Consider the following 12,044-nt stretch of genomic DNA (forward strand, 5'->3'; position numbering starts at 1 on the left):
CGGGCAGGCGCTCACCGTAGGCGCAGATTGCGGACGGGATCCCGGGAGCGGTACACGGCGGGGTCCCGGGAGCGGCACACGGCGCTACCCCCGCTCCGCGCCGCGCCCGCCATGGCCGCGCTCCGGGGAAACCGGCGAACACGGGCGGGCAGCGCCCCCGCGCGGCCGGAGCCTCCCGCACAGCCGGGCCCACTCCGCGCACGGAGCCCGCAAAGCTCCGCCTGAGATCCTCTGTGTGAGGGAAGGTCGTACACACCTCTCCGTGTGAGGGGGGTCCCACACACCCCTCCGGGTGAGGGGTGGTCCCACACATCGCTCTGGGTAATGGAGGGTCCCACACACCCTTCTGTGTGAGGGAGGGTCCCACACATCACTCTGTGTGAGGGAGGGTCCCACACACCACTCTGGGTAATGGAGGGTCCCACACATCACTCTGTGTGATGGAGGGTCCCACACACCACAGTGTATGAGAGGTGGTCCCACACATCACTTTGGGTAATGGAGGGTCCCACACACCCTTCTGTGTGAAGGAGGGTCCCACACACCTCTCCATGTGAGGAGTTATCCCACACATCACTTTGGGTAATAGAGGGTCCCACACACCCTTCCGTGTGAGGGCTCCCGAGGCCCCTGGGGGGATTCCCCACAGCCTCTGTTTGAGGGTCCTCATGACCCCCATAGGGAGGTCTCCATGTCCTTGTGTGTGCGGCTCCCCAGAGCCCCTCAGGGGCTCCCAGGGCCTCCAGGGAAGGGTCTCCCACATCCCTCTGTGTGAGGGACACACAGCCTGTCTGTGACGGGGAGTCTGCCACATCCCTCCACAGGAGGCCCCAGGACAAAGCCCCCCAAACCAACAGCCCCAGGGAAATGCTGAGGGATCTCCAGCAACCCAAGCTCCAGGCCCACACCTGTGTGTAAGGAGCCACCTGAACCTGCCCATCTCTGGGACCCTTCCTAGTCTGTCCCTTGATCTTCATGGGCACCAACAGTACCCTCATTCTGTTGCCAATTTTAGGAGCTCTCCAAACACAGACACAGTCTGTTTTAAGAAAGAAGACATTGTTTCTTCTCTGCAGGATGCAGAGTGGTTTCCACAAACCAAGCACACCGAGGCCTAAAAAGTTATCTGATCCATGTGCACCAGCTGTATAAAATTAATACTATTTAATATCAGACAGTTAAAATTAATACCTGTCAAAAAGATGTTAGTAATAAAATCTATACACCTTTTTGGCTTTGTGTTAAAGATTCATGGGTCAGGAATATACATGTTTGTATTTCCCAGTCTCAAATATTCCTGTCCCACTGGAGTCCCATTCATGTTTTCCTTGCTGTTTGCATCCTTTTGTCCCTTAAGAAATCATCCCTTCTGTGAGTAGCCTTTAAGTAGTCTGACTTGCAAACATAAAGAAATGGTGTCAGAAGCAAGCCCTTTCCCCCTCTATAAAAACTTTAAAAGCTTTTGAGATTAGTTGATTTCAAAGTTATTTGTCATTAGAAACAAAACTGCATGAGGGCACCTCTCATACTTTTGGCTGCACTAGTGGTAGCTTTTGGGGTTTTTTTCCTTCCCTTCTGTTTGGATTCAGTTACTTTACTGCTGTGAAATAGACTCTTCCATTGAAATCTGTGTATTGACAACAGGAATTTATCACAATTCTGTCTGCAAATGGCATTGGAAAACAGCCACTATAAAAAAAATAGTGAGGAGGAAATTAATCTTGAGCAAGTTTTTCTTGATAAGGAAAGAGGATGAATGGAGTCTGCCTCTGCTCAGTGGTGCTGAGCAATGAGCAAACAGGCAATGGGCAGAAATCAATGCAGATGAAGTCACACCTGCACACAAGGCAGAACTTATTTACTGTGTGAGCCACCAAGCACTGAACAGGTTGCTCAGAAGAGGATGTAGAGTGTCCCTCACTGGAAATATTCCAGAACCCTCTGGATGCAATCCTAAGCAATGTGCTCCAGGACTGCGGACGACCAGGCCTGAACATGTTTTATCTCAGATATTTCTTGTTAAAACAGGAAAGTTCTGATGGAAAGTGAGGATCCTGCAGAGGTGGGGCAGCGCTGTTCTGCGCCAGCTTCCTGCTCTGCCTTGAGAGTCATGCTCAGTCCCCACCCCCAGGTCACTACCTGGAGAATGGCTGTGCATGCACCAACGAAACAGGTGAAAAATCTAGTTTGCATAAGAGGCAGGCACCCAGGTGAATTATAAAAGGAAGTGGATCTCATCTCCTTCCCCCTCCCCACCCTGCCTTGCTCCTTCCTCTCCTTCTGTGTCTTTTCTTTGTCTCTCAGCCCCAGATCTGGACGCACCATGTGGCAGGACCAGCTCAAGATCTGCAGACTGGTGATATTCTTTTTCCTCCCTCTCTCCCTATTCTGTGCCTGTATTTCCCCACCTGTCAGGGCAGGGAGGACACTGTGCCTGTTGCCCTGGGCAGGCAGGCACAGTCCTGGGGGTGAGCAAGGTCTGGGGGGTATCCTCACTCAAAGCCAAGGGATCAGTGCAGAAGTCCTCTGCAGCAGACCTGAGTACCCTGTGCAGCTGCCAGTCCTGGAGCAATGTGAAACATCTCATCCAAGATGCTGCAAAGCCCAGGCATGGAGAACATCTCCTCCAGAGAGCACTGCAGACTGTGGCAGTGCTGAGTGCTCCTTCAGCAGGGCTGGCTTAGCACTGGGATGTGCCCAGTCCAGCCTTGACAGACCCAGGTGGTGCTGCAACACCAGCCCTTCCCTCTGCCTTCTCTTTGGATCACCTAGGCAGCCCAGAAGGGAACTGAGGTGGTGTTTTCTGTGGGGCTGGGAAGAGCACAGTGGTGGGAGCTCTGGCTTGGCCAGCTTTGGCTGCTGCACATCTGACACACCCAGTGGGACACAGAGGTGTGGTGGGATGCTCCTCAGAGATGTCCTGTGGTTTTTTTCATGCATCTGGCAACCAGAGAGTCTCCAGGGCTCTCTGACCACAAGAGCAAGCCCTCACAGCTGTCAGGGCCAGCACCTTCTATATAACCAGCTATAGCTTAATTATGACAAGTGGAGTAGGTAGCAGAGTGTTTGAGCACTAAATCATTGTCTAAATTTTCACATAAATAATAATTTATTGTCTACACTATCATTTAGGTAATCTTCAAACCATAGTCAAAATCCCTGTATAACAAATATTCAATTCTTGATTGCTCATTATTTGATTACTCCCTTATTTTCATTCAGTCATTGATTAATTACCATTAGATAATCATTTGGTCATTAATAAAATGCTTTTAGTCAGCCCCATATCGATGACTTTTCATAATAATTTCCTTGTGACACATGTACATTCACAGATAACATTTCCCTTTACACAGTCAGAATCAGATGCAGCGAGTGACACTGTGACCAATCATGGTAGCATGACAGATGGAGGGACTGTCACACATAATGGTATTGATATAAATACAGCTGAAGACAAGGTTACACAAGTGCTACAGACCCCAGTCCAGGTATGGTTACACTGCCAGCAAGTGAGACTGGCTGAATGCTGGGATCCCATTGCCTCATCCCTCACTGGCTGTGAGGGTTCTGTGGGCAGGGACCACGGTGTTCCCTAAATGCTACGGCTGCTGAGATTCCCAGGAACACCTCTGCTTTGTGGCCAGAGGAGTGGGATTCCCTCCAGGCATAACTCCTACCCCACAAGGTATTTCAGGTTGTAAAGAAATCAGAATGCCATCTCTGATGGGGTTAATTCCACCTCCCATGACAAATGCAGAGCAGAAGAGAGGATCTTGAAGCTTCCAGGCTTTCTGCTGCAGGGTCAGGACTTGAGAAGCATTACCAAGATGGCTTTGCTTGAATTTTTTCCTTCACTTCAAGCTCCTGTGCAGGTGCTGGAAAGGTAGTGGCAGTTCTAGCTAGTTCTAGCTCCTTCTGCTTGCCAGCTAGGAAAAAGCCTCTCAGCTGAGAGCATGAGTAGGACCCCACGTTATAACTTCTGAGTCTTTATAAGAACTGTAGAACTACTCTGAATTAAATACACAGCACTGTTGGCACTTGGTGCTTTTTCCATGCTAAAGCCTCTCTCAGTTGGGAATGTGCTGCACTGTCTGTGGCCCATGCCCTTGCTCAGCAGCACTCATACAACAACAAAACACCCATCTCCTCCTGCTGTGTTTTTTGTGTCCATGGATTGTAAATCCTTTACACAAATGCACTGCCAGCTGTCTTAGGATATAGGGAAAAAACTGGGAGGCTTTCTTCCTTGTTTCCTGGCTCCTCCTTTTTCTGGACTCCAAATAAAATTCTCCACTATCAGAATTACCTGACAGTTTTAAACTCTTTTCAAATAGTTGGTGAGGTTTGCAGGTGATGGATTGATTCCAGGGTGAGACCCCAAGAAAATTACAGGTGACTAACAATAACACCCTGAAAATTGACCACAGCAGACTTATTCCAAAGCTATAACAGGGTCTGTGCAGTGTGATCTGTGATATCCTCCTATTTTCTTTTTTCAAGATGGGCAGAAATTTCTGCCAAGAATAAAAAACTTGGGACTTTCCGTTTCTCCAGCAGCTTTTGGGCCCTGTGCAGTGCAAGGTCTCAGCCTCTAAAATATCTGTGCAAGAATGGCTGGTCCCTGGGGCATTGTGTGGCTTATTTCTACAGTGGGTGCTGAGGACAGTGGCTGCTCCCATGGGTTTCACTGTCCTCCAGCAGCTGGAAGGAGAATAATTCATTTGAAGTTTGCTTGGAAGAAATCTCCAGCTGCACAAAGTCCATGGGGCTCAGGCAATGCTAGTGTGGGAAAGGGGTTGATGATGGTGTTACATTCATTGTCTTATTTTTCAGAGGTGGCTGCTACCCAGTCACATGAAGTCCTAAGGTGATGCAAATGTGCAGTGAAGCCCAGGATGAAGAAGGACCAAGAGATACTGCAAAGTTCATGTGTGGTGAGTGTCTTCTACTTGATGTAGACTGTCTTCTACTTCTCTCCCCACTTTCTTTCCCACCCCTCTTTTCTGTTTCTTTACCTCACAATTATTGTTAAATAAAAATCAATGTTAATGACCTTCAGATATGGTCTCGTTTGCAGCTTAATTTGGGCAGAGGCATCTGGCACTTATCAGATCTTAACAAAGCCCATCCCTGAACAGTGGCTTCAAGGAGGTTTGTGATCCTCTGCTCCATTGTCCCATCTTGGCTGCAGAGGGAGAGGATAGCTCCAGCAGCAGCTGTTGAGCTGTCCCCACACCAGCTTCCAGGTCACCAAGAAAGTCCCCTTTTGCAGCCAAAACTCCTACAGGAACACTCAATCTGAAAAGACAGGTTTTGGGGACAGGAGGTGTTATCCAGTACAGCTGGAAGAAAACATCGAGTTTTCCATCAGCCAGCCCTCCCCTGGGGGCAATATGCATGGGCAGGAAGCAAAGGCCACCAGAAGCACATCCCTGCTCAGGGCAGGTGAGTCCAGCTCCATCTTTTTGTGTAACCCCACTATATAATGCCTTTACATGCATATTTACAATCAAGTGGCCAAGTCCTGCATTTTACAGAGATAATGCTGCAGTGCATCCCTTTGTTTGCAGACATCACATTTTGATGCTGTCAATTGTATAGTGAGGATTAATAAAACATGAAGTTTAAAGATGCCTAAATCACAATGGGGGAGCTAATAACCTCTGCCAACAATAATATTTGCACTTTATTTTCATCCTAACATCCAGCCATGGAGTGAAGCTTGGGCCAGGGAGCAGCACTACTGCTAATGGACTGGGTGAGGATTCCACAGGGATCCTCAAGCCTGCGCCTTGGGCATCACCTGGACATCCTTGGGGTGCTGTGCCTGTGCCCACAGCTAGACCAGTGATTTCAGGCTGAGTTTACCAGGACTGAGGTAAGCAAGAGACATGGAGTGGTCTTTCTGCATCTGGAGCTGCTATCTCTGCATGGATGTGTCTGTCCTGGACTAACACATATCCTGTGGCCAGCCATGGTCCATGCTCTGAGGACCCACCACCTGAGGGGATGTCCCTTTGGGATGTCCCCTCTGGAAGGGCCAAATGGCCCTGGGCTTTGGTGCTGAGAAATGTGTGAACCACCAAAGGTGTAATTTGGCTTTTGCAGAGTCTGCCTGTGTCCCCCCTCCCTGATACAACCCCCAGTGCCAATGACCTGGCTTGCTGGGCCACCACAGCCCAGCAGCCCCAGGGCTGAAATTGAAGCTGGGTGTGTGCTGCATCCCTGGCACGGCTCTTTCCTCTCCATCTCTTTGCTGCCTAGCAAGCATCCTTGTCAAAATAGCTTATTTCATTCCAGAACAAAGTTACCTGAATACATTTGGAAGTTGTACTGCACTATCAGAGTAATCAGAATTTAATTTGATGCAGTCAAGGCTCTAAAAAGATGTTATCAAGAAGAACATCAAAGCTGGATTCCTGCACTTGGAAAGGCAACTGGAATGCTTAGTCCAGATTTCTCATTTTATTGGAGACTTTCAAGATATCAGTCTAAATAACAAAAAATTATTATTGAGAGTATTTGCAAATTAATGTCTTTTGTAGATGAACAAAGGCCCACTTCCTTTGCATGTCAGGGACAGTCTCTTATTAAATCCTGCTAATTATACCATTTGTTGTGTCTAATCATTTCTGCAGTTGCAGAAATTAAAGCTGAAGCTTATTTTCCTATGTGTTAAACCATGCTGTTCCTTGGAGTCCCAATCCTGTAGAGTGAGGATGCTCCCACTCAAGAAAGGGAGACCCTGTGGGTACAGCAATGGGGGAAAGGTGGGAATGGAACCTGGCCTCTTTCTTTTGTACTTATGTCTCTGTTACACACTTGGGACCTTTTATCATTCCCATCTCTTGGGATAGCTGAGGAAAAGCTACAGCTCTTCCTATTGAATGTAATTGTATGACAATCCCAGGTTTTATTTTCAAAGCGCAATTTAAGAAGGAAGAAAGGTGCCTTTGGGTCTTTTGAGAGCCAAGGAAGGTTGAAAATGTGACCAAAAAGTGACCATGGAGATGGAGGCTCCTTTTGGGGAGGTTTTATTTGATGTGGGGTGAAAATGTGTTAGAGCACCAGTTGGTGCTGGGGCAGGGGATGGTGGAGCAGTGAGCTTGACCATTTTCACTTCAAACACCCTGATTTCTGTGCCAAGCTCAGGCTGCCCAGTGTATGTCAAGCTGGTGGCAGGGGTGAGTGATGGTAGCCACTGCAGCCATCGATCCCCTCTTCTCCTTTAGCTCCTGTTCCTGCAGAGGCTGATCCCAAATGCCATCATGCCCCTGCAGAGGGGACACAGGAGACAGCCCCAACCCTGACTTTCTCCCTCAGAAATGTGTCGAGGAAGCTTAGGGGGAAAGGAGGCTCAGTCAACTTCGTTAGGGAAATAGTATGGATCTTGTGTTCAAACCTTTGAAGTGTTAATTAAAAAGAATTATGCAAAGGAGCAAGGATTTGAAACATTCATTTGAATCTCAATAAGGCATCTGTATTAAAAATAGCAGCGGGATCAACTACAGATACAGCAGTTTTGGAGCAAAACGACCCTGGCATCCTTGGTTCTGCCGAGTAGAGCATGCCTGCCTGCTCCCTGCCCTGGATGGGTGCTGCAGAGCACAGCACAGCACAGGGAAAACATTTTGTGCCTAATATTTAAAGATCTTGAGAGCATTTCACTTAAAAAAAAGACCCAATGGGGTCTGGCATGGCACTTAGATGTAGAGCAAGGGTAGGTAGAGCAGATGTATGGGTTGGTATGGTGGGTGCAGGGCTGGGACCACTCCAGAGGCACCCAACATGGGGCACTGGATACCCCATGCAGACCAGACCTCAACCCCCCACCCAGCACAGCCCCTTCCAGGGAAAACTGGGAGCAAGTGCTTCTCCAGCCCATCTCTTAATTAAAACCCCCAGCATGTCCTGGCCCTTGCTCATTCCAACAAAAAGAATCCAGGGTATTAATTACCAGATCAGTGGATAACATCGTTAAGTTTACTTTTGCACTGTGAGAACCCTGGGGGAATGTCAATGCCTCCTGCCCTTGGCATCAGTGCTCCAAGGGCACGAGTGGGTGGGATCCCCAACCTGCACGGGGGGGGGGGGTGTGGCAGGCCAGCAGCATCAATGGGGGCACTGGGGTACCAGCACCAACACCCCAGGGCTGTAGAGTACTGACAACCTTAGCTCATTCCCAGCATGGAATGGGGTGTGGGCCTTCAGTGGTGATGGCTTAGCCAGGTAGAGTGCCAGGGGGTTGCAACCCAGGGCTGAAAGCAGCCTTGAAGGGGAGAGCAAGGAGCTTTGCTGGGGCTGAAGTCCCACGGGAAAGGTGACAAGAGGCAAAGCTGGAGCCACACTGCGAAATTCTGCAATGATTTCAAAGGCTGAGGCTGTAACCTCAGCTGCGGATTTGATTAAAAATGGATGAATAACAGCCTGACCTTGGGCAGGGCTCAGGCAGGCACACCCCCTAGACCCTTGCTGTCAGGAGGAGGTGATGCTCTCAGCCAAAACATGGTGTGTGGATAACCCTGATGCCTCCCTTTCCACCTCACAGAGTGGAATTTCCATGGGTTGGGCCCCACCTGTCCCTTTACAATGCCTGAAGTCTGCAGAGGGGAGCCCAGAACCAAGGGCTGGGTTGTTGGGTCCCCTTGGGATTTTGCTGGTACTTGGGTGGGTGTGTGCAGGATTCTCCATCCCCTGAACTCCTGAGCCAAAACCAACCCCAGTGGCATCAGCTTAGGCAAGAGCCCTTTACTCCTGCCAGTGACATGAGGGTCAGAAGGATGGGGAAGTCAGAGCGTGGAAATCTCCCTGCTCTGCTCCCCAGGACACTGTTCAGAGGCTCTGGTTCAGTAGCACTTCACTGTCTCTCCATAGCATGGAAATAATTCAATGGACCACAAGACAGCTAGAAAAGCCTTCTTGTTGTTGCACTGGAGCAAACCCTTTGAGCAGTTGAAAAAGCAGCAGGGCTGTGGGCACTTGGTGGGCAATGAGGTGTGTGAGGTGCAGGTAGGCAGAACAAATAGTCAGTGTAAGCCATCACTGAGCCCCAGTGGGCAGGGAATGGAGAGAGGATAATCATTTTCCTGGTCTTTCTACAAATATATTTGGGACCTACAAATATCAGCTTGGGTTTTGCAGGGAATCCTTGCAGATTTTTACTCAGTAGCATATACCTTGCAAAAGAATTAACACTACGCTGGGCTGCCTTGAAGCATGGCTCTCCTTGTAGGAGCTGGTTTGGGACAAGGTGGACTTGCTACAAATACAGCCTCAGACCTGGTGGTCAATTTCTGAGTGCAAAATCTTGCTCTTCCAAGTGAAAATGGTGGCTGGAGAAGCTCTTTCCCCCTCCACAAACCTCAAAGCCTCCCACCCAGTTATGCAGATCCCAGTATTTTCTCCTCTAGGCTTTTCCTCATGTGGTTTTTGCATCTCCCAGCCCCACTCTGGGTGATGCCAGCCCCCTGCAGCCACACTGCTCACCAGAGACCTGCCTGGGAATATGAGGTGGGGGTAGGCTTCCAGAAACTTCCTGCTCTTTGATCTATAATTTAAAAACCATTTTGTTTTGTCTTGGTCGCTTTAACCAGCAATTTGCTATAGCAAAAGAACACAATACCCCTTCAGGAAGAAGAAATATACTCATTCTTTCAATTAAATTTCTCCTGACTTTACTAAAACTTTTCCCCTGTTCCTGCTTCTGAAGAAGCAGCTTTTCTCCTTTTTTAATTTTATTTTTGTGATCGCCAATTCCACCGAGACAGAAGAAATCAGCATATCAGAGAAAACAACAATCCTTGTGATGCCCAGCAGTCATTAATTAACAAATTATATTAAAAAAAGAGTTCTGCAGATAGGATTGTTTCCTGGTGATGTTGCCTTTTCTTTTGCTGGCACTGTGACAAGGAAGTCCTTTATTGCTGAGATAGAGGAGATTAAACCATCCCTCTCACACTGGATGGCTTTGTGGGGCTCTTTTCGTCCCCAAATAAAACATCCTGCCCCTGCTTTTACCCTGTTGTGACAGGTTTCTTCCTTGATGGGAAAGAGATGCAAAAGTACATTTGAGCCATAGCATCTGTCCCCCAGCTGACCAGGTCTCCTTTTCATTAGCATGAGCATCAGAGCATGGGGGGCTGAGCTAACCTGAGTGGATTCAGTTTCAGTGGAACACCTGTGGAACATTTGTACTCCCATCAGGTAGTCCACCTCCTCCCTGAAGTCCACAGCCCCAGCTGGCAACAGCCCCAGCAGAGCTCCTCAAGTGGCCCTGCTCTCCCTCCCACCATCTTCCCAGGCTTCTTCTCTAAATTTCAGGATTGTTTCAGCCTCTCCCTGTCCCTAGCTCTCATACCCCTGCTCAGGTAGGAGTAGGTTCTGCTGGGAGCTGTAGGGACTGAGCTCTCTGTTCATACACTGGTGACCAAGGGTGGCACCCATGGGTCTCCAACCTCATTTCAGCTCATGGTCTCCAACGGTGAGGAGAAAAACGAGACCCCAAAGCCAGATGTTACAGAGCCATCCCCCAATGCTCAGCATTCGGGTCCCAGACTTGGGACCAGCTCTGCTGCAAGAAAGCAAAGGGCAAAAAGGTTCTCTGGGCTGTTAGAGCAAGCCAGCTGCTCATCTTTGGCCAAAGAACCTTGGACTCTCTCTTTGCCAAGGTCTGAGGGGCAGCATCCTTTCAAAGGATCTGAAAAGTGTTGCCTGCAGCCTATTTGCAGTGGGGATGAGTTGAACACATGCTGGGGGAAGCTTAATTCTTCCAATAGAGACACCAATCATGTTCCTTTGACTGATCTGTAAATGCTCCCTATAAATCCTGGCATTATCCTGACTCAAGTATGGCTGCAGGCAGGAGCTCCAAGCCACCCAAGCCTCTGTCTGCTGCTGTGGGCACTGTGGGGCCACAGTGCTTCCAGGGCACAGGGCAGGGGATGTGCACAGGGATGTTGCATCAAAATACACCTTTTCCCACCCTCTTTTCATTAATGATGCAGATTTCCCCACTCAGGGCCACAGGCTTGGGTAGGCAGTATTCTGGGGAAAGTGTTGGAGGGCACCAGCAAAAGCAGGACATGGAAATCTGCCTGTTCTGTGCAGGCAGCTCCCACATACTGTTCTTGGTGACCCAGTTAAATTAATTTTGCTGGGTGGTTGTTTTTCTGGTGAAGTGCTGGCTTAAAGTTAATTAGCCAAAAGATGCCCTGATTTCTTTCTTCACAGTAAGATCTGTCATTTAATTTGTCAGCTAGGGTGTTCTCACATTCATGGTCCCAGGCACCACAGGTATAAATTAGGGACCACCCCAGTGGGACCTGTCTTGCCCTGAGCATTCCTACTGGAAACCTACTGGGATTTGCTGGGCCCCTGTGGCTGTGGCTACCAGTGCAACGAGTTTGAGACTTGATGGGGAGTGACACATGAGGTGCTGGGTGCTTGCACATTGCTCAACAGCACAGAAAAACCCCCTTCTATGCTCCACCAGAAACTGGAAAAAGAGTGTTTCCTCTTAAAATGTTTTCTTCTCCCCATGGCCCTGGAGAGGGCAGATAATGGAGTGGCTGCCTAACACATACTTCCAGGGAAAAGTGTCAGTACTTCTAAAACTTCAGAGGTTAAAATAGTGTCAAGTTATTTTTAGTAGTTTTTCATTCATTTTAATTTGCCATTCGTCAACATGCAGCAAGGAACTCAGAGAAGCATCGCTCACTCCTGGTGGGTTCCTTTCCCTATGCCAAGCTATGCTGTGCAGGGCCAGGCTGTGCTGAACTGAGCTGTGCAGGGCCAGGCTGTGCTGAACTGAGCTGTGCAGGGCCAGGCTGTGCTGAACTGAGCTGTGCAGGGCCAGGCTGTGCTGAGCTGGGCTGTGCAGGGCCAGGCTGTGCTGAGCTGGGCTGTGCAGGGCCAGGCTGTGCTGAGCTGGGCTGTGCAGGGCCAGGCTGTGCTGAGCTGGGCTGTGCAGGGCCAGGCTGTGCTGAGCTGAGCTGAGCTCTGCCTCTGAAGCACCTCAGCTAATGAAAACAAGCTGAAGAGCT

This window comes from Geospiza fortis, unplaced genomic scaffold, assembly GCF_000277835.1.
Source record: "Geospiza fortis unplaced genomic scaffold, GeoFor_1.0 scaffold59, whole genome shotgun sequence".
Classification (NCBI taxonomy): Eukaryota; Metazoa; Chordata; class Aves; order Passeriformes; family Thraupidae; genus Geospiza; species Geospiza fortis.